General features: G+C 39.1%; 1 long non-coding RNA gene across 3 annotated transcripts in view; it reads left to right on the plus strand.

Moving 5' to 3' along the window:
- The window catches only part of LOC140625284 (uncharacterized), a 400,415-nt gene that overhangs the window by 55,404 nt on the left and 321,201 nt on the right, over nt 1-23,810 (plus strand). For all 3 annotated transcript variants that reach the window (XR_012024636.1, XR_012024635.1, XR_012024637.1), the window contains one exon: nt 18,674-18,829. This is a non-coding gene — a long non-coding RNA (uncharacterized lncRNA). The remainder of the gene's footprint in view (nt 1-18,673; nt 18,830-23,810) is intronic.

The following is a 23,810-nucleotide window of genomic DNA, read 5'->3' on the forward strand; positions in this document are numbered from 1 at the left end:
TGGTAACCCTCAGAACAGAGAAAACCTCCGTGTCTTACCTTCTTGTCCTCCTGAATCCCAGTGCTTTGTACCGCTGATATTTACTAAGAGTTAAATAGTAGTTATGATAGTTCTTCTGACACAAAGGTTGGGGACTCAGACCCACACCATGTATCTATATGTGGGTATAAAACCAAGCCATAGTTGGGTAAAATTAAAATGATGGGAGAAAAATTCCGTTGTCCCAGAAAGTAGGAGTAAGAAGGACTGAGGACGTTACTGTGGGCTTACCCTTGTAAGTAGTCGAGAAGGGAAATCCATCACAGTTTGGGGGTTTTCACTTATCTTTTAATACAAAGGACCACAGCACATATTCTCTATTAAATGGGGTTAGAGAGGGAGGCCGAGGGGAGGGAAAGCAGGATGGAGGAGCCTCTCTCCAAGGGCACTTGAAAGGTGCGCATGCACCAGTCTGAGGGTGGGGGCATCTGTACAGTGAGGGCCGATGGCAGTGCCCTGCAGACAGGAGCACTAGTGACAGGTCTAAAGCACACAGCTCAGCTAGAGGCCCCCCTCATCTTGGCTCTCGGTCAGCTGGGAGTCTGATTTAGGATTTGAAGAAAGGCTGAGAGCTATTGGCTGGGTGTCAACAACCAGCTCTCCCCAGCACCCGTGATGCTCGGACATTTTTTTCTTTTAAAATTTTTTAATTTATTTATTCATGAGAGACACACAGAGAGAGGCAGAGACACAGGCAGAGGGAGAAGCAGGCTCCATGCACGGAGCCCGATGTGGGATTTGATCCCAGGACCCCGGGATCACGACCTGAGCCAAAGGCAGATGCTCCACCACTGAGCCACCCAGGTGCCCCTGAACATTTCAATTAGAAGGCTCTGCCTCTAATTTAGAACTGCTTACTTCTAACATATAAAATATGAGTTTCTAAGCCAACTTAAAAAAAAAAGTGACCCTGCTAACAAAGGCTTATTCGAGAAATTAGCACAATGTCTCAAAACTCCCACTTTGAGGGGAAAAAAGTAATGCCTCACAGCGAACATTATTAACGATCCCTTAGTTGTGAGGTCTCAATGCCTGCTTAATTAAAAGGCTACAGAATCTTCGAAGTATGTACTCCGTGTGTTAAAAATAATAGCTAGAGAATACTTTGCCACCAGTAAGTGGGTGGTAGGAGGAAGTGGAAAAAATAAAAATTCACAGTGCCTAATGGTTTATTAATATGTTTCATCTTCCTTTTGGAATGTGGACCCCTGATTACATGTGTGTCTAATCACTCTCTGGTGGATGGAATGTTTTCAGCCATCAGTTCAAGAGACAGACACACTTCATTATTTAAAAAAGCGAAACTTTACAAGTGACCCTCCTCTAGCCATTCTCTATCCTCCACATTTGCAGACAAGCTGGCAAACAAAAGTTGTCCTTGAGGCTTTCCATGTGTGCCTCTTAACTTTGATTAGCAATTGAAAGCAGGGGCTTGTTTGTTTGTTTGATTGGCTTTGGGTTTAAGGGCTATTCACAGTTTCCTGCTGATGGTGATGCATCATTACTCTGCTTGGTGAAAGGGCCCAGAATAACCCACTGCTGGGTTTTCATCCCAGCGGTGAAGGAAAACAAAACCCAAACACACCCAGGACTTCGGATCGGAGTCAATGAATTCATTAATCAAATAGCTTATTCAGTCAATAAATATGGGATCGATGAAGTAAGGACTGGATAATTTCAGCATTTAAATTTTGTAAGGCTCCCCAGGAAGTCGCCTATCCTTAAGGCCCATGCTTTACTGTCTATGTCCATGGTTAAGGATCTCCAAAGGACGGAATTTAAAAATAATACCTGCTTAGAAAACTTACACTCACTCTTATGTTGTAAATATGACAAATTCCTTATTAGCTGTTTCAAGCTCCTTCCTGTCTCTGCAACCTTAATTTTTCATTACTGTCAAGTGGAATCATTACTTCAATGAAACATGTTAAGCAGCTCGTTCACTCAACTTTTAAGCCCCTCTGCCTGCATCTAGCCCACCAGGGCCACTTCCACTTCCGCTCGCACCACCTGCCCTGGCGCCTGCTTCCCCTGTGTGGTCCTCTTCCTGCCTCAGCTTCTCCTCTTGAAGCGGAGGTCACCCAAGCAGGTACAGCTCTGGGCCCTGGGGGAAACGCTCTTGAGTAAGCTGGGGCTTGGGCCTTTGGGAATTTGGTTTTATTGGGTGGAGTTTACAGCTCACTGCCCTTCCCCAAAGGGATTGCTCTTTCAAAATTCTGGCTGGCTGCTTCCTCCACTTGTGGTCTTTGGTGATCCAGCCCAAGCAACGGGCTCCTGGGTGGCAGCAGTCGTTTTTCTTTGCATCCAGCGTGGAAAAACACGGTGGGTGAATGCTGTGTTCTGTGGATGTGCAATGAAGGCCTGCTTGTGGCCAGTCCCGGCACAACCTGGGACCGTGCACGTGGTCTACCCATGATGGCCTTCCTCTGGAGGTTGCACACAGTAAAGTGCTCTCACCTTCCTGCAGTCGATCCCTATGGTTTTTCGGATGAAACAGTGAAGCTATTAGAAGTACCCCAAGAACACACTGGAGCTCAGCACCAGGCCCCACCGCTATTGTGCAAGGAAGGGAAGATCCTAGAACACTCCTCTTTCCACCACAGGACATGTTTTTTGTGTGTGTGTGACATCTTTAGTGTTGGTCGTTTCCGTCCCTCCCACCCATGACTCTCACATTTTAGTCATCAGGATTACTTGGAGGGCTTGTTAAAACAGATTTTTAGACCCCAACCCTAGAGTTCCTGATTCAGTCGGTCTGGAGTGGGGCCCGTTAATTTGCACGTGTAACAAGTTCCCAGATATCTTCATACTGTGAGAACAACCATCTTAAGATTGTAAAACTCTGCAAGAAGGAACATTGTTTTCTATTTCCTCGATCGGTTAGTTATCCTTGCTCAGTTATTGTCACACAACTGCTTTGTTGTGTCATTTTAACGACTCACTCACTGTCAGGGAGTTCTTTTTTTTTTTTTTTTTTTCATTCTGGAATCAAGTTTTATGCAGTTTAAATGGATTTCACTTGTTTTATGGCAAAGATTCAGAACAGCTGTGTGGGCTCCTCTTATACTTATTTAGTAAGCGTTTCTCAACTTGTTTTTCAACAAGTGTGGTCCAAGAACCACATGCAATAGCATCATCAGGGTGCCTAATAGAAATACCCATTTCTGGGGCCCAGTTCAGAACCACTAAGTCAGACTCTGTGGGGTTGGGGCCTAGTAATAAGCCTGTTAACAAGTGCCTGAGGTGAGTCGATTACATACCAGAGTTCCAAACCTCTGCACTAAAACCATTTTAAGATTCTTTTTTTTCACTTGTATCTCCTCCTTGATGAAAAACTCAAGCTTCTTTAAGTTTCCCTCCTAAAGTTAATTTTCCAGATTTTCTCTGAACCTTCTCCAACTTGTTTGAGTAGCAGGGGATGAATTTTTGGGCATGTTTTCAAAGAGTTCTGCATGCCGTTCCCATGTGTGGGTTTCTGCCCAGTATTTACAGAGAAGTTTTTAAATAGGCGGTAAAGTTTTGGAAAGTGACTACTGAAGATGTGAAATGGACTAAGCAAGGAAAATTTAAAAGTTGCTTTAACTTTTCTTTCACAGAAGACGTCTTTGAATTTTATGTTTTATCTTCAGCCCGAAACTTGGTTTTTCATAATTATCTTGAATGAACCTGACTCAAAAATATTAAAAGTATTTTATGTATCTTAGATCTCAGAGTCCTCCAAATCCCCCTCATTGGCTATATTTCATGAATTTTATTTGGGAAAATAACATTGATTTGGGGAGTATTTTTTATTTTAGGGTAGATCATTTGTCATTACGCTACATCTGGGAGTTTGTTTTGTTGTTTTTCAAATTAGTGTTTTCAGGATAGTGGGAATTGAATTTTCAGTTTAGGAAACCTTCTTTCAAGGGTCCTGAGCATTCTGGAGCGACTAATGATCTTTAATTGATCTGGAGTAGCGGATCTGAACAACTGGTTTCCAGGTTTTAAGGCCTTGAGAGTAAAATTTTTTGACTTGTGTCAACAAGAAATGCCATCTCAGTTCATTCAACTTAAAGGAGTGGAAGAGCTGTCACACCTTAACGAACCCTGACCCTCCCCTTTCACGTTTAAGGACACTTATGATTACATTGGACTCACCTGGATCATACAGGCTCCTCTCCCTGTCTCAAGGTCAGCTGATTAGCTATGTTCATTCCTTTTGCAAACAGAATTGCCCTTTACCTTGTAAGGTAACATATTCACAGGTTTCAGGGATTAGGATGTGGGCATCTTTAAGGAAACCTTATTCTGCCCACTATAGAGTCCATTGGAGAAATAGCTAAGAATTTCTCAAATTTATGAAAGGACAGCAACAACATCACCTGGGAATTGTTAGATATGCAGATGTTACCTCATACCCTAGATCTACTGAGTCTGAAACTGAGGACCTGGGTTTGGCAATCTGTAGTTTAACAAGCAAGCCCTTCAGGTGAATCTCTTGCACACCAATGTTTGAGAATTGTTTTAAATAGCGTAAGGAACCTGAATAAAAATTCAAGTGAGCTCTGTATTTTGGCTTAATAGTATTAATTGATAAGGGACTCTTCATTTTACTTATTTTTTTTCTTAGAATTTAGGAATTCCAGATTCCTAAGGGATTCTGGAGATGCTCTGGAACCTCTGAGGTTGCATGCATACCTCGCAATGCCTGGCATTACCCTCTTCTCAATCCCACATTGATCTAAGTGGCTTGATTTTTAATATTTACTTGTTATTTAGTTGGTGGGGGCAAGGCTGTATAAAATTGGAAAACTTTTTTTTCAATTGGAAAAAGTTACCACTACTAAAATTTTTTCTGAAAACAACTAAATGTATTGAGTATTATTTACAACCTTATGAAGTAGGTCTAGTGGAATTATCCCACATTCTTGCTGTTGACTTCTGCAGGTTTAGCTAAGAGAAAATGCAGAGCAACCTAGAACCTTCTGTTAACATACTTAGGACAGTCTTGAATGTTTTTTTTCTTATCTATCTCATGCAAACAGAGCCTCTGAGGCAGTGATGGACTCCCCCAAAGTCCCACAACTCGAAAGTGGAGTTAACAGGACATTATACAGCCTACTGAGCTTATCTGTGGCAGATTGTCGTATCTGAATGGAAAGATGGCCCGCTATAAAAAACCCCAAACATAAAAACAACCAAAAATAAACAAAAGACTTGTCCAATTGCTGCTTGCCTGAAGCTGGCATCTGAGAAGAACTTTCCTAGGGACAGGCAGCACCTGAAATTACCAAGTGTAAATATAATAGGAAGAAATGAGCATGAAAGGAGCTTGAAAAATCCATAGTTTTCGCGTTTGCTTCTTATAGCTTTGCATGAGGACCTAGTTTCTTCTTTAGCATGAAGAAGCCTTCAGAGTTAAAGCAACAAGGGTACCTCTCCAGGACTCCTGCCATTCGTGGATTTCTTCCCTACTTCCATAATCTTTCCTGTCCATCCCATATCTGCAAAGTGACCATCTGAATTTATCAAGTTGTCCTGTTATTTTAAGACCTCTTGGATTTACATAAAGTTTTCAAGGTATGAGGAGTTCAAAATTTAAAAATATTAATTAAAACACTATGTGACAGGCACTTTTATAAATCCTGCTGTTACAAGGCTGAGCCAAATCGACATAATTTCTGGTCTCACTGAATTTAAATAAGGCCATATATTTCCATGTCCTTCACTACTGGATTATGCAAATACTTTTTTTGTTGCTTTCCGTGAGTCCAGTTGCTCTAACCACTTTGTAACATTACCTATTGTTTTCACATTTATCTCTGATGTGCACAGATTTTTCAAAGCTAACTTTGTAATAGTCTGAAATCACATGCTATTTTAGGGAAGATTATTTAGATTATATTTCCAACTGCCTTCAGGCTGTTGCCATTTTTATATGGGTGGCTTCCTCTGTTTTCTGAATCTAATTAGGCTTGAGAGGCATCATGAAATAGGTCACATGAACTTGGATTTGAATCTTCATTTTGCCCCCTCCCCTTCTCTATAGATAGATAAAGTACGTACGTATGTATAAACTTGGGAATTTCAATGTAATATTTCTAAGCCTCAGTTTTCTCAATTAAAATGGATCATATAATTACCACATAAGGGGGTTGGGAAGATTAAAGCACGTATGACTGTGTGTATGTATAGCCGTACATATGGAGAGATAGTTATTTAAAGCCATGACTCACACATAATGGCTGCTCCATAAGTATGACACCACATCCCCATCTCTTGTCAATTATTCTTATGAAATATGAACTCTTGGTTTTTTCCTCAGTCCTATCACCATGAGTTGTGTGTGTTGTCTCCAGTTTTTGACCTTTCTAAAGTGTTGCTTTCACCATGTTACTCCCCTGCATAGATGTGTATTGCATACTCCTTGCCCCTTGCAGTTCTCTGTCTGGTGTATTTCTGCTTTATATCTATTTTACCTTGACCAAATTACCTTCATCATCCCCCTTGCAAAATCTGTTTACTCTGGCGATGCTTTTTGCTTTTCTTTCCCTAGATGCACCAACCTCAGTTTTACCTCTGGGTCTTGGCTTATGTTGTAGGATTTTAAGTTGTATATTAGGCAATCTTAATTTTTAAGCATTTTCTTTCAGAATTCACTAATCTGCTATATATGCTTAATATAACTTAAGAAATGTCTTTGTAAAAAAAAAAAAAAGAAATGTCTTTGTAAGCTACAGGAGTCAAATTAGGTTAGGCCAAGAAAGTAAATTAATAGCTCTTGGAATCCAAGTACAGTTTGTGCAACTAAACTATATGGGAGGATAGGGATTCAACTGAGTTTAGGAACAGCTGGAACTAGAGACTAGAAGTGCCTCAGGACTCCCTCCATCTCACTGCTGCTCTCAGCCTCTAGTTTCCCACTTTCACTGAAGACTTGGTCCTTTAACATCTTTGGCCTTCCAAAAGGCCTTCCTCCAAAGAGGGAAGGCTGACTTTTTTTCAAGGACTCTGGTTGTATAGCTAAGGTCAGGTGCCACTTTGGATTGTTTAACTTTGTCACGGCAGCCTGGTCATGTAGAAGTATGGAAGTTCTTACTATAGTTGAGTGCTAGTGTGTGCCTCTGTAGGTGTATGGTAGGGTATGACTGGGAGCTGCTCCCAGGTGAAGAGAGAGAGGAATGCTAGATGTCATAACCATAGATGTATTATTATTATTATTATTATTATTATTATTATTAACAAAGTCTTTGGATGTTTGGGGATGGATTTGTTGTGCTCTTTTGAATTTGTCGTCATGGAAGGTAACACTATCTTTACATACCTCTCCTTTGATATTGAGAGTTGTTATGTTGATCTTGAAGGTTCACTGGCATGCCTAAGAAGATGTTTATTATGTGATTATGACTGTACTTGCAAAAGGGCTTTAGGTGAGTGAGCATGGGAATATAATTAATATGCTCTGGATATAAACACCAAACAGTTAGACAATATTCATAATATTCACACAGTTAAAACTTTGGTTTCACCGGTTTTGAACATAAACTTCTGCAACAAAGTAACTTATGAAATAGCCTATATCTAAGCTGCTGCTGAGCACCAAATAGCCTACCAGTGATACCCTCTGACAGTATTTTAATAACTAGATCAGCCTTTTAGATGGCCTTTGAATACATTGACTATTACAAAGAACAAGAATAGTTCTTATAAAACAAATCAAATATTTATGCTACAAAATGGAATCCTATTCATTTGATAAAGGAAGTTGTTTCTAGCCACATGTTGAAGTTCTTTTTTAGCTTTGCAGTATCCTTTCATCTTGATGAGACTCTTGAAATTAAAGAAAATCTTGGTAAAGTTTGCACCTATTAAAATAAAAAAGGAAACAAAGGCAATAAAGACATCTGAATCAGACTTCAGCTTTCTAATGACCCTGTGCGTTTCTCTACCTCTAAGTTTAATAACTGAAATGAAATGTTAGTACTTAACAGTTGGAATCCTTTATGATTTTGGTTACCTTACTAAATAAGCTGCTGACACAGCATGAGAGCTTGTAGAGGATAAAAAAGATCGTCTCTGGTCTGAGCTGAGACCCCCTCTCCTACTGCTTTGCCTTACATATGCCTGTGTGGGGCTAAACATCTGGTAGACCACTTATTATTTGTGAATGAGGGCAATTATCCATGGCACAGGTGTGTTATCCTCTGAAAGATCTTATTTCATTCTAATATAGACATGTCTACAAATAATTTATGAGGTGTGCTTATTTTATAGTCATTTTTCCCATGGAGAATAATTGCTAAGCTGCTTTTCTTTACTTTTTCTTTCTTTAAGTTTTGGGCAGTAACATCTTTTATCAAAGATGATAATTATAGCATATTTGATGAATGTAAGTCCAAATAAGACACTGGTCTTTCTCGAATTCTTAGAGAAGATGCTATGATTTTCCACATCTGTTTCAAGACTGATGGTTCTTGGTAGCAACCATTGGTAGCACTTTCCTTCAGTTTTTGGCTACTCTTTGTCTCTTTTTAAATGTCGGCAGTGGATGTGGAAGTCTAGTGCTCAGCATCGGGCTCATTCACTTCTTTTTTCAGCATGCAGACTTTGTTAGCTTCCCTCATGTTTTGCTCTTTCATGTATAGCTTGATTCTCTAAACACTTTCTGGAAAGTCAAGAAGCTCCTAATTCTTTGAAAATCGAAAAATATCATTTGCATTTTACAGGTTTGCAAATAATTAATATAGTCATTAACAGACACGGCAGGACTTTGGACTCATTCCCTAACAGGCAGCATTCTTTTTAAAGTCCATTTGGAGTTATTTGAAAATAAAAACAATGGAATCTTTCCTCTCTACAGAGGCTGTGTTGTTCCATATGGTATCTTTGATGGATATTTATATATTGAGATATTTGTAACATAATATGAAAAAGAAATTATGGGTCAAAATCAGTGCTTAGTAGCCAGATTATTTTGGATAAATCATTTAACCTCTTTGAATTCAGCAAACTGGTTAAGCACGTGGACTCTAGAAACAGCCCTGGGTTTGAGTCTCAGCTTTGTCCCATCACTCACTGTGTGACCTCTCTCTTAAGCTTCAGTTTTCTAAATGTAAAATGAGGATAAAAATCATTTTAATATAAGATGAATTTGTCTAGAATGCTTAGGTCAATGCTTTATAAAACATTAAATTATTACTATTATTAACTATGCATTGCAAATTAACCACTACCATTAGTGAATACAAAATGAAAATACCTGCCTTGCCTTAGCGGTTATTAAAAGCATCAAAGGATGACATATGTATAAAGCACTATTATTTATTATTTTTAATGTTTTGTAAGCTAGAACTACCCTGTGTAAAAGAATCCTTGCTTTTAGCAGTGCCAAAATTTTGCACATTATTTCTTGTTCACTGTTGTATCCATAGTACTTAGCATGGTATCAGGCACATGGGAAGAGTTCCAGAAGTTCTTGTTGAATGAACCTTGTGTTGCTTACTTTACCACTTTTTGAAGCTTAAAACAAACTCTAACCTTTCCTTCTACCAGTGGGGTTTTTAAGTTTCCTTCATTAGAAATCACTAGGGAAAAAATTGAGATTAAATTCTGTTTTCCTCTTTTGAAGGTGGGGAGAAGGAGTCAACCCAAATATAATGCAATCCTCAAAGGTGAAATAAAAGCAAATTAAGAGGTATTCTCATCTTTAATTTCTGTGGTTTACCAGTTGGTATTGAATGGATTTGACTAACAAGGGGAATGAAAATGGAAAGTCTTCTGGGGCTGATAATCAGAACGGGAGATCAGCTGAGTTAGGGTTTGGGTTAGGAGTCTGGTTGTTTTGTGTTAAAAAAAAATCATTGAGAAAAAAGTAACTGATTTTAAAGACTACCTCATATCTTTTACTTCTCAGTAGAGTGGAATAAATAGAGCACCAAAAGAAGTTTTCACACAATCAAAGGAAAGGAAGTGGAGGAGAGAGAAGAACCATTTTTTAATGACCAAAGAATAATACAATCTTTTGCAGTATATGTATTTTAAATGTATTTGGTATTTGGTTTCTTATGGACCTAAAATATTCTTCCAAATAATTTGGTAGCACATCGTCTCCATAACTTTTTTACTTTGCCAAACCATGCTCATATCTCCTATGGTGTTTATCTGGAGGGCTGAGTGGAGAGTGATACATGATCATTTTTGGTTTTTATTCCAAGCAATGTTTCTGTTCTGGAATGAGAAGATCATTGGAACCCTAGAGCTTGTCTAATTTAGGTTAAGTAACAATATTGATTAAATGATCTAGGGTTCTCAACCCAAGTTGAGCATCCTATTTACTAGAGAAACGTCTTAAAAATACAGAATCCTCTTGAGACCCCTTTATTCAGTAAACTGGGGTGTTGAAGGTGAAAGATGCTGGGGGTTTGCATTTTGAAAGCATTGTAATACAGGTGACTTTGGTAGTGGCAACCACTGACCTGGCTCAATCTAGCTACGTTTTACAAAGGAGGAATTTTGAACTGAGAGAAGGAAAGTGTTCTTTAAATGCACAGCACAGAAGTATTTATTTATTTATTTATTTTAAAACGATTTTTATTCATTTATTCATGAGAGACACAGAAAGGCAGAGACACAGGCTCCAGGCAGGGAGGCGGATGTGGGACTCCATCTGGGGACTCTGGGATCACACCCTGAGCCAAAGGCAGTTGCTCAAATGCTGAGTCATCCAGGTGTCCCCAGAAATGTGTATTTGTAAGGACAATTGAAGAGATTCTGTACTCGATGAAAGGCAGGTAATGAGTAAATCTTTAGAACTGAACTTTTTCTCTTCCTACTCGGATCTCCCAGCCATTTGTTCCCAAACAGCATGTGACAGCATTGCTGGAGTAGGTAGGAGCTCAAGCATAGTGAAAAAGAAATTAATGCCTCACCTGCTGGAAGCAAATGTAAGAAATGGTGAGACTCTATGTCTCCTTATGTAACCTGTGCTCTTATTAGTTGGGGCTTTGAGTACGAACCTAAATATTAGTTATCTTTCTCCCATTAATTATTGTCACACAGATTTAAAGGGTCAGAGATTTGGAAGTTAATGCCTCATTCAGTGTGGGAAAAGTAACACTATGCACTTTGGTTGCTGTTTTTCTTTCTGGCTGACTGCAGACCAATTGTTTCTGCCCCATCTCAGCTGGCTGGCAAGATGCTAATTTGCATAGGATGGCAATTTTCATGGTGGGAAGGGGTAGCATCCAACTCACTCTTGGTTTCAGGTGAGACTGTGGATCTCAGAACTTACAGCCAGTTCTAACATCTATCATGTTTTATACCTATTCTTTTCCTGTATAAAAGATAATCTTTGTGGGTGCCTTCACTGTGACCATACTGGGTGTCTCTAGTGGCAAGCAATTTTCTTTCCTTCAAACTAAAGTCCAAAGCTTCTTGTATTGTTTAGATGAAGGGTGGGGTCGGGAGATTAAAAACAAAAACAAAAAAACCTAGATTCTAGTCTTTAACTAGCTGCGAGGCTTGAGCATGTTGATTAAACTTTCAGAGTCTTAGACTCATCATAAAATGATGAGTAATAACAGTAACTACTTGGCTCATCACATAGACTAAGTGAGGAATTTGAAGGTAAAGTGCTAAAGCAAGCAATTACAATATGTTGTAATAGAAAATTCCTATATTTACTTTTGATCATCTCCAACATTAATTGCTATTCTCAGTGGGAAGTGAATTCTGCTGTTGGATCCTTGAGGAAATGGTATTTCTTCTGTGGAACCTTTATTAAAAGTCACGTCCGGGGACGCCTGGGTGGCTCAGCCGTTGAGCATCTGCCTTTGGCTCAGGTCGTGATCCTGGGGTCCTGGGATCAAGTCCTGCATCGGGCTCCCTGCAGGGGGCTGCTTCTCCCTCTGCCTGTGTCTCTGCCTCTCTCTGTGTGTCTCTCATGAATGAATAAATAAAATCCTAAAAAACCAAAATCACGTCCAAACTAAAGAATACACTTGAAAGAAAGTGAGGAGCCAGTTCTTAACAGGTGGTGAGATCTTATAAAGATACCACCAAGCACGTGGACAGATCAGCAGGAAAGCATCATCTGGCAGTCAGAGAAGGAGCAGTGGCTGGATGTGCTCACCTGGCAGTGGACAGGTGGAGAGGCAGCAGGAGAGCAACACCATTGGCTCCAATGCTTGACATTAATCACATTCCTATGGAAATGCTGCAGTTTTTACAGCATACTCAGGGAAGGAAACTGTCAAATTCTATTGGATGTTCACTTATACTTTATTTAAGGATCAAACAAACAAGTTAAATCACCAAACGGTTTTGTCCCAGCAACATCCTGAAACAGAATTGAGAAATAATAAGTTTATCATGGTGACCAAACCTTGAGAATTCTATAATAGTTTGAGGTCATAGGCCTCTCTTTTGTGGTAAGAAATTTTTGCTGGAAAAATACTGCTACTATACAGCCTATTTCTTTCTTAAAATGTGGTTCTTAGTTGTAGATAGTAATTTAATTTTTCTCTGGGCATACTGGAGGGTGTAGATTCTATCAGAAGGATTTTACTTCTTTGCCTGTGGAGGGAGCAGAGTGGCAGGCATAAGCAGAATGACAAAATAATTTGTTCAGGCAATGTAGCTTCATGGCTTGCGCGAAGGGATGGGTGGATTCTCTTGAAGACTGTGGAGATTTAATAAGACTTTATTAACGAATGAGTAGTATTTCAATTGGCTGCTTCTTAACGTGCCCACTATCTTCAGGTTTCTGTTTCAATACTCCTAACTTGTTCATGGATGACATTTTTAAGCAGGTGGTTTTAGGTTGGTTTTGTAGTTCAACAGCATCTTCCAGGATCTGGCTCTTAGAATCTTTCTGCTTTGTCATACTAAATAAGTCGTAAATATCTCCCCTTGTGGTCTCAAGATGAACTGTGGTAGTTCCAAGCATCATTTTGAAGCAGGGAGCAGGGTTGGGAGAAGGGAGGCCTTTCTCTTCCATCTCTCTTATCACGGAGGAGGGGTATTCCCAGGAGTCCCCCAATACTGCTTTGACTTAAATCTCATTGACCAGGATCAAATTACGTGTCTGTCTTACTTGTCACTGGCAAACGGGAATGAGATTCTCATGGTTGACTTACATGGTTTTAATTCATACTGGGGCTAGGGAAACTCTCCCCCAACAGAATTGGGATCTTGTTCAAAAGGAGCAAGTAGGAAATAGCTATGATTAGTATCTGCCACATTCCTTGATGGCAGAACCTTTATCATGTTATCTAGCTATTTCTAAGAACTTAGCATAATGCTTGGTACATGATAGACTCTCAAGAAATTGTTAAATAAATAAATGGTAAATGCATGGCTCTGGAGAGCCAATAAAAAATAGAGTCCAATAATAGGTCACATTTATTGAGCAACTAAAATATTCCAGGCATTGCGTATCATTTCTAATTTTTAGAGCTACTCGGCCAGGTGGGTTTTAAAGATCTTCATTTTATTGTTGAGAAACTAAGGCTGAGAGAGCTTGCCTAAGGTCATAAACCTGGGAAATGGCAAGTCTATGTGGTTCCAAAATCCTGCTTCCTTCTGTAATACTATAGCGTCTCTCTGTGTTGGGGCATGTTTTTGGTTCTCTGCAGCTTGCCTTAATTAATAATTCTCCTGAGTGTCCTTCAGGGTTAGAGAATCTCTGGTAGAAATTGAAGTCTTTAGCTTCTAACTTCTGACTCATATCTGTGAATGAATCAAACTGGAAGGGAATGTAGTAGGCAAAAATGCAATGTAGATGGTTTATCAGTTTCTTGCAGCTAAATTTGAGACTGAAAAACAAGCTACTTAAGTTAGAAGAGAGGATACATAGAATAAAACTTAATATTTCTGGCCAATAGAGACAAAGGTAATTTGGATTTGATAACTAGATCTTTGTGAGAAAATTACTATCAATAGTTAGACCACTGCAAGCACTGTGTAACTGGTACCCTACATCCACCTGGGTCTTTCTCCAAAAGGCAGCCTGAGTGATCTATCTTTTCCTTTCCTTTTCCTTTTCCCTTTCCTTTCCTTCTTTCTTAAGATTTTATTTATTTATTTAACTGACAGAGAGAGAGAGAGAGAGAGAGAGAGAGAGCAAGAAAGCACAAGCAGAGAGAGAAGCAGAGGGAGAAGGAGAAGCAGTTTCTCCACTGAGCAGGGAGCCTGATGTGGGGCTTGATCCCAGGACCCCAGGATCATGACCTGAGCTGAAGGGAGATCCATAACTGACTAAGCCACCCAGGTGCCCTTGATTTTTCTTAAAATCAAATCTTTTGTTACTCACCAGCTTAAAATTTTCTATGGCTTCTTACTGTACTTAGAATTAAGACTAATGTGACTTTAATGTTCTGATGTTCCACTAAAACTAGCCTTCTATCCCTCTATCCTCACCTTGACCAGTCTCTGCCTTCTAACCACTTTGGTCTCATTTTACTTCCCACACTGACCAAGCTCTCCCTATCAAAGAGATTTCATACACTAATCCTAGATGGGGAAAGCTCTTCTGAATACCAGTTTAAGTTCTACTCACTCAGCCTTCAGGGCTCAAGTGTCAATTTCCTGCTAGCTGTGTCCTGTCGTGTCCTCCCTTCCCCCATTGGGCTTCTTTATTCTGTATTCTCTTGAACCTTGTTTCCTTTCTTTTCTAGCATTTATGTCCATTTTGTGATTATCCACTGATCTGCGTGACTGTTGGATTGATGGCTGCCTCTCTTTACAAGGAGTTAGGTAGTGGTGAAGAGCATTAATGATGGAGCTAAATGACCTGTGTTCTAAGTGCAGCCCTGACACTTACCTAGCTATGTGACACTGAGCAAGTTATTTTCCATGTCTCAGTTTCCTTAACTGTAAAGTGGAGAATATAATAGTATCTACTTCTCATAGGGTTGTGAGGATTTAATAGGTTAATACGTGTGCAAAGTACTTGGAATAGTGCCTGTAAGAACTATTTAACTTGATGAGCTCATTGAGAACAGGAACACCATGTATGCCAAACTCATCATTGTAATCTTACCATGACCTCACCAGAGATCACAGTGCTTGCATATAGTAAATGCACAGGAAACATTTATAAAATCAATAGATAAAGATAGGGTTATCTATGTCAGTACAAATATCACTTTTTCCTCATACTTAGTCTTCCCATAGGGCTCAATAAAGAGGAAATGATGGGCTTTTGTAGTTTGGAAATGCTAGAGCTTAATATCCATCCATGTTATTTGAAAACCTAATTAAATCTTTAAAGTTTTGCTTTGATAGTGAAGGACATTAGTGCTTGAATCAGAATAGGCTTCCAGCCCATGTGGGCAGGGTTCTCTCTGTTCTCCTTTATAGCTCTAAAATAGGTCCCAATTTACTTCTGTATATTTTCACAGACTTGTCAATTACATTTGACTTTCTCAGTGAATCGCTTCATTTTCTTTTCTCCTGTTGGAGAGCCCCCAAATTTGTACTAATTAGTTGGCCTTCACAAATTTACTGAATTTTCTGGCAGGACTGTTAATAAGCAAGGTAGATGTTTTCGTTGTTTTCACTCATTTCATCTTTGGCCTCATTCTTTTCCTCTATATGTGGTCTCTGCCCATAGACCCTTTGAACTCTTATGTAAAGGAGATAGGCAAACAAATGACATTAGTGACCCATCAATCGCAGGTGTAAGGGTTTGGGCTGCTCATTCATTCTTTTACTCACTAATTTTATCTGTATGGCAAGTAGGAATCCTGAGCTGAGCGTCATGAAGACCATTTTAATAGTTGAGATAAAAAAGGCTGTTGATTGGACCTTGATAGGACAAGATTCAGGGAGCAGGTGGTAGGGTAGGAGAGCAGGGTAGGAAAGAAAAGGAGAATGAGACTGAGAAGAAAAGGGCTGGGAGATGAATAAAAGAAAAAATAAAAGTAAATCCTTTAAAAATGTCAGCTAGTACAGACAAGCTTTTCTTTTACTGGCAATAATGCATCTGAAATGCATTATTTAGAGAAGACAATATTACCAAAGTCAACATGTATGGTGACAACTTGCCTTGTTGCAGAAGAAAAAAAAAACAGCGATGTGGAAGTGCTTCAAGTAAATGAAAATGAATCCAGTTCATAATCAAGTAAAAATGTTATGGGTCTGGAGCCAGAGAATATTCTTATAGTGGGCTTTTTTCAGCACCCTAAATTTAACCAGATGGAATGCTTTTTAAAGCACCACCCTATTCAAACTTTGGAAGTGAAGAATTTGTCTTTTAATGGTAAATTTGCATTCCATCAAAAGATGGAACACATCATCCTCAGCTTACTTATTACCCAGAAATAAATTATAATTCAATTTATCTTACTTTATGGTCTTGATGAATACCTAGATTTTAGAAAATTTATTTCAGACATGATCCAGTAGAGGTATACAAACAACATGGGTTGAGGCACATTAAAAATGCAAACTCCATTTCTGGTATACTTAAAGCCATGTAACCACAAATTCTTGTTGGTTTTAATATGAGTATCCTATTTCACAAACCCCAAATAGTGAGGTTAGAGAGAGAATACTCACTACACTGAATATGGAAAAATTAATGCAGCTGAATTATTAGTAAGGGAGGATCTAGTTGCTGAAATGCAAATGGGTCAACAGCAAGTTAACACAGTCCAACAGAGAACCATGGGGTCTGTCAAAAATTCTTGGTTTGGAAACAGTCCCATATTTGACTGAAATAACATCTTGATTTTCTGATAGCTACAACAAGTGGAAGCTGTAGTGGTGGGATTAATGCCGATGGTCCTCTAATTTCTATATAATGGGCTACACTTTTATCAGTCAGCAGGTTGACTTAGATGTCTGTTGGTACTAGGAATTCAGATACAATCTTAACAGTCAACAAATATTTATTGAATGTCAGATATGTGTCAAGCACTGTGGTAGGCCCTGGGAATGTGAGAGGTGGTAGGTACAAAGGCAACTAAGACACTTGCTTATTCTTGTGGAATTAACAAGGCGGGTAAAGAATACAGACACAAAAGCAGTCATATTGTGATGCAGGCTTTACCTGAGATTTGCACACAATGCAAAGGGGCAAGGTGAAGCAGCTACTCTCTCTAGTGGGGTAAGTGAAGAAACCATTGCCAGAGAATGTTACATTAGAACTGAACCTTTGCAAATGATCAGGATACTGTGCCTGGCCAGGAAGGAGGAGACAGAAAGAGCAGTGAGGCAGAAGAGTATTTCCAAAAGCCCGGAGTCTTGATGACTTGCCTGGGCATGACGGGTGAGTTGATGTGGCTGGATCAGAGCGTGTGAAAGGAATAACATCATCCTTTTTGAGCCTCAGGACAATCCTGGGAGGGGTATGTGTGTGTGGGTCATTCTGATCTCCAGTTTACAGGTGAGGAAGCTGAGGCCTACAGAGATTAAGTAACATAACCAACATCACCCCATCATTTTTGCAGCTTCAGTTTCATGATCTTGGATAGTAGCTTTAGAGAAAGAACACAGCTGAATCTTGGTCAATGGTATTAAAATGCTAATGTGGGAGAACATACTGTCTTAATAAAAATAATGCTAAATAGGGCTAAATTCCCAAATACTTGAGAGTAAGTTATTCATTACATATAAGCTTGCTTTCTGCCACCCAGCACATTTTTTGCTTGCCCACTTTTGTCAAAAAATGGCCTGCCTTGGGGAATATTGAAATGAGAGACTTCCTTCTTAGATTTTCTTGAGATGTAAGTGGTCCACTTAAACTTAAATCCATTATAATTGTCATTTGTATGGTCTACTCTATATTGGTGCACTTTACGAGGAATTTTAGCTTGTGACATGCAAGAAAGAGCCTGAGAAATGGGTAGGGACTCCTGGTCTGGGAGCATGGAAGATTCCTCACAATTAAGAGGAGAGAGAGGATGAAGGATGGTTTAGTGTGTGAAAGAAGTAAAAGACAAGTGTCTGATTTATCATTTAGGAAATGGAGTCAGAAAACAAAGCCCAGGGAAAGAAATGAAGGAATATGAATTATAATGAACTCTTAATTGGGATCAGAGTAGGAGAGGAGAAAGTCAAAAGGGAAAAGGTATTAGAAGTACATAGGCCTTACTAAGTGGTTATTGTAGAAAGATGACCCGTTCAAATGGAGAAGAAAATTAGCTTTAATTTCTGGGATAGGCCACATTAGACTCGAGGTTGTTGACCCTTGGAAATCAACAGGATGGTTAAATTTTGTCCCGCTATGATGAGCTCTTCAAATGTAGACTACAGAAAATTTAATAAACTTACATCACATATTAAACAAAAGCATTCTAAAGTCAGGTTGACAAGTTTTTTAGATTGTTTTCTGTTTTGAATTATTGCATTTGGTTCTAGTTGTATTGATATTTGACAGTTAATTTTGTAATTCTTCTATTGGATAATTCAAATTGGACATTCAGTTGGACTTTGAATTTTTACACACACATACACATACACACATAGAATCAGTTACCTATACTAGTAAAACTAAGAAAATAAAATACTTTAGAAGAGGCGAAATTTTTGTGTGATTTTGGATCAATACAGGAAATTTGTTAAATAGTAATAAATCATGCTATGCTTACAATGCTCATAAATCAAAATAGAAATAATTTACTAATAAGACTCCTATTTCTTGTTGCAGGGGGCAGGGCAAGCTGGCTGAAGAGCAGGGTCCCCAAGTCTACCTGTTCCCCCCACTCAGATAACCTTCAAACTATCCTGAACACCTACGCATCCCACCTGAGATTTAAAGAGGGAAGAGCGGCTGCTACAGAGAAGGGGTTTTGCCTCTAACAAGGTAGGAAGGCGGAAAAAAATAGAAAAGAACCAAGTGGGGGAGGGGCCCCCAGGAGCCGGGCTAAGGGCGCGGGAGCCTCGGGGCAGCAGAGCTCGGATTCTTCTCGGAGGGAAAGTGCTCGCTGGGAACTCGGGCAGGACCTCCTTCTTCTCTCTTTTTTCCCCATACAACTCATTTTTATATCAGACTAAAAATTTCCAATATTTTTTCTCTTTTCGCACGTTAACTACAATATTTTTACCACCTCTTCATTTTTCTTTGATTTTAACTTTTGTGTTTCTATAATTACATGTCTTAGATATATTTTCCACTTCTAGATGCCCTTCAACATACTCAACTTAATTTTGGGAGATATATAAGATATGTTTTGTTTGTTTTGTTTTGTGTTTTTTTTGTTTTCCCTGCCTCATTTTGTTCTACAATGGTGGAAGTTAATACCTTCTAAAACATGACCAGTATGCACCCAGAACCAAGTGGTATACCGTGCGGGTTCATTCTGTGAGATTATATCCTCTCTTCATTCCCATTCCGCCCCCCTCTTTTATCTCATTTACGTTTTGATGGTCAGTTGCGGCTTTCTACGTGTATTGCTGGTTTATATAAATTTGGGACTGAGCATCTTTTAATATACAGAACTTAATACACTCAGAACCAAGGGGATCACCCTCTAGGACCCCTCAGAATTATCTAGGGTGAAACTTACTTAGGTCATGGTTGATATTATTGATGCAGCCCATTCATACAGCCACTCTGCACTGAGCAAAATGACTAGAAGGAAGAACTCACCACGAAAGAAAGAATCAGAAACAGTACTCTCTGCCACAGAGTTACAGAATTTGCATTACAATTCGATGTCAGAAAGCCGGCTCAGAAGCACAATTATAAAGCTACTGGTGGCTCTGGAAAAAAGCATAAAGGATTCAAGAGACTTTATGACTGCAGAATTTAGATATAATCAGGCCAAAATTAAAAATCAATTAAATGAGATACAATCCAAACCCTCATCCTAACGATGAGGGTTAATGAGGTAGAAGAGAGTGAGTGACATAGAAGACAAGTTGATGGCAAGGAAGAAAGCTGAGGAAAAAAGAGAAAAACAATTAAAAGACCACGAGGAAAGGTTAAGAGAAATAAATGATAGCCTCAGAAGGAAGAATCTAAGTATAAGTGGGGCCAGAAAACATATTTGAACAAATCACAGCTGAGACCTTCCCTAATTTTGGGAGGGAAACAGGAATTCAGATCCAGGAAATAGAGAGGTCTCCTCCAAAAGTCAATAAAAAACATTCAACACTGTGACATTTAATAGTGAAACTTGCAAATTCCAAAGACTAAGAGAAAATCCTTAAAGCAGCAAGAGATAAGAGATTCTTATATGGGGAGAAAGATTAACAGCAGACCTCTCCACAGAGACCTGGCAGGCCAAAAAGGCTGGCAGGATATATTCAGGGTCTTAAATGAGAAGAACATGCAGCCCCAAATGCTATACCCAGCAAGGGTCTCATTCAGAATAGAAGGAGAGATAAAGAGCTTCCACGATAGGTAGAAACTAAAAGAATATGTGACTACAAACCAGCTCTGCAAGAAATATTAAGGGGGACCCTGTAAAAGAAAGAGGAAGCCCAAAGAAATAATCCACAAAAATGGGGACTGAATAGGTATTACAATGACACTAAATTCATATCTTTCAATAGTAACTCTGAACATGAATGGGCTAAATGATCCCATCAAAATATGCAGGGTATTGGACTGGATAAAAAAGAAAGACCCATCTATTTACTGTCTACAAGAGACTCATTTTAGACCTAAGGACACATCCAGCCTGAAAATGAAAGGCTGGCGAACCATTTACCATTCAAATAGTCCTCAAGGGGCAGCCCCAGTGGCTTAGCGGTTTAGCACCGCCTTCGGCCCAGGGCATGATCCTGGACACCCGAGATCGAGTCCCACGTCGGGCTCCCTGCATGGAGCCTGCTTCTCCCTCTGCCTGTGTCTCTTTCTCTGTCTCTCTCTGTCTCTAATAAATAAATAAAATCTTGATAAAAAACAAAACAAAACAAATGGTCCTCAAAAGGAAGCTGGGGTAGTAATCCTCCTATCAGATAAATTAAAGTTTATCACAAAGACTGTAGTAAGAGATGAAGAGGGACACTATATCATACTTAAAGGGTCTATCCAACAAGAAGACCTAACAATCATGAATATTTATGCCTGTAATGTGGGAGCTTCCAAGTATATCAATTAATAACCAAAGTAAAGACATACTTAGATAATAATACACTAATATTAGGAGACTTCAACACAGCACTTTCTGCAAGTGACAGATCATCTAAGCACAACATCACCAAAGAAACAAGGGCTTTAAATGATACACTGGACTAGATGGATTTCGCATATATACGCAGAACTTTCCATCCGAATGCAACTGAATACACATTCTTCTCAAGTGCACATGGAACTTTCTCCAGAATAGACCACATACTGGATCACAAACCAGGGCTCATCAAATACCAAAAGATTGGGATTGTCCCCTGCATATTTTCAGAGCACAGTGCTTTGTAACTAGAATTCAATCACAAGAAGAAATTTGGAAGAAACTCAAACATGTGGAGATTAAAGAGTATCTTACTAAAAGATGACTGGATCAACCAGGAAATTAGGAAAGAATTAAAAAGATTCATGGAAACTAATGAAAATGAAGGTACAACTGTTCAAAATCTTTGGGATACAGCAAAAGCAGTCCTAAGAGGGAAATACATTGCAATATAAGCATCCCTCAAAAAATTGGAAAAAACTCAAATACATAAGCTAACCTTACACCTGAAGGAACTGGAGAAAGAGCAGCAAATAAAACCTACACCAAGCAGAAGAAAGATAATAAAGATTCGAGCAGAACTCAATGACATAGAAACCAGAAGAACTGTGGAACAGATAAACAAAACCAGGAGTTGTTGGTTCTTTGAAAGAATTAATAAGATAGATAAACCATTAGCCAGCCTTATTAAAAACAAAAGAGAAAAGACTCAAATTAATAAAATCACAAATGAAAAAGGAGAGATCACAACCAATACCAAGGAAATACAAATGATTTTAAAAACACATTATAAGCAGCTATACGCCAATAAATTAGGCAATCTAGAAGAAATGGATGCATTTCTGGAAAACCACAAAATATCAAAACCAGAACAGGAATAAATAGAAAACCTGAACAGGCCAATAACCAAGGGGTAAATTGAAGCAGTCATCAAAAACCTCCCAAGACACAAAAGTCCAGGGCCAGATGGCTTCCCTGGGGAATTCTATCAAACATTTAAAGAAGAAATAATACCGATTCTACTAAAGCTATTCCAAAAGATAGAAAGGGAGAGAATACTTCCAAAATATTGGTTCTATGAAGCCAGCATCACCTTAATTCCAAAACCAGACAAAGACCCCACCAGAAAGGAGAATTATAGACCAATATCCCTGATGAACACAGATGCAAAAATTTTCAACAAGATACTAACCAAAGGATCCAACAGTACATTAAGAAGATTATTCATCAAATCCAAACCAAGTGGGATTTATCCCTGGGATGCAAGGCTAGTTCAACTCTCGTAAAACAATCAACGTGATCACATCAACAAGAGAAAAAATAAGAACCATATGATCCTCTCAATAGATGCAGAGAAAGCATTTGACAAAATACAGCATCCATTCCTGATCAAAACTCTTCAGAGAGTAGGGGTAGAGGGAATATTCCTCAGCATCTTAAAAGCCATCTATGAAAAGCCCACAGCAAATATCCTTCTCAATGGGGAAATACTGGGAGCCTTTCCCCTACGATCAGTGGACAAGGATGTCCACTGTCACCACTGCTATTCAACATAGTACTAGAAGTCCTAGCCTCAGCAATCAGACAACAAAAAGAAATAAAAGGCATTCAAATTGGCAAAGAAGAAGTCAAACTCTCCCTTTTCGCCGAAGACATGATACTCTATGTAGAAAACCCAAAAGACTCCACCCCAAGATTGCTAGAACTTATACAGCAGTTCGGGAGTGTGGCAGGATACAAAATCAATGCCCAGAAATCAGAGGCATTTCTTTTTTTTTTTTTTTAAATTTTATTTATTCATTTATGATAGTCACAGAGAGAGAGAGAGAGAGGCAGAGACACAGGCAGAGGGAGAAGCAGGCTCCATGCACCGGGAGCCCGATGTGGGATTCGATCCCGGGTCTCCAGGATCGCGCCCTCGGCCAAAGGCAGGCGCCAAACCGCTGTGCCACCCAGGGATCCCATCAGAGGCATTTCTATACACTAACAATGAGACTAAAGAAAGAGAAATTAAGGAATCAATTCCATTTACAATTGCCCCCATAAGCGTAAGATACCTAGGAATAAACCTAACCAAAGAGGTAAAGGATCTATACTCTAAAAACTACTGAACACTTCTGAAAGAAATTGAGGAAGACACAAAGAGATGGAAAAATATTCCATGCTCATGGATTGGAAGAATTAATATTGTGAAAATGTCCATGTTACCCAGGGCAATTTACATGTTCAATGCAATTCCTATCAAAATACCATGGACTTTCTTCACAGAGTTGGAACAAATCATCTTAAGATTTGTGTGGAATTGGAAAGACCGCAAATAGCCAGGGGAATATTGAAAAAGAAAACCAAAGCCAGGGGCATCACAATGCCTGATTTCAAGTTGTACTGCAAAGCTGTGATCATCAAGACAGTGTGGTACTGGCACAAAAACAGACACATAGATCAATGGAGCGGAATAGAGAACCCAGAAATGGGCTCTCAACTCTATGGTCAACTAGTATTCAACAAAGTGGGAAAGACTGCACTGGAAAAAGGACAGTCTCTTCAATAAATGGTGCTGGGAAAATTGGACAGCCACGTGCAGAAGAATGAAATGGACCACTGTCTTGCACCATACACAAAGATAAACTCAAAATGGATGAAAGATCTAAATATGAGACAAGAATT

The sequence above is a fragment of the Canis lupus genome, chromosome 36 (genome assembly GCF_048164855.1).
Source record: "Canis lupus baileyi chromosome 36, mCanLup2.hap1, whole genome shotgun sequence".
Taxonomy (NCBI): Eukaryota; Metazoa; Chordata; class Mammalia; order Carnivora; family Canidae; genus Canis; species Canis lupus.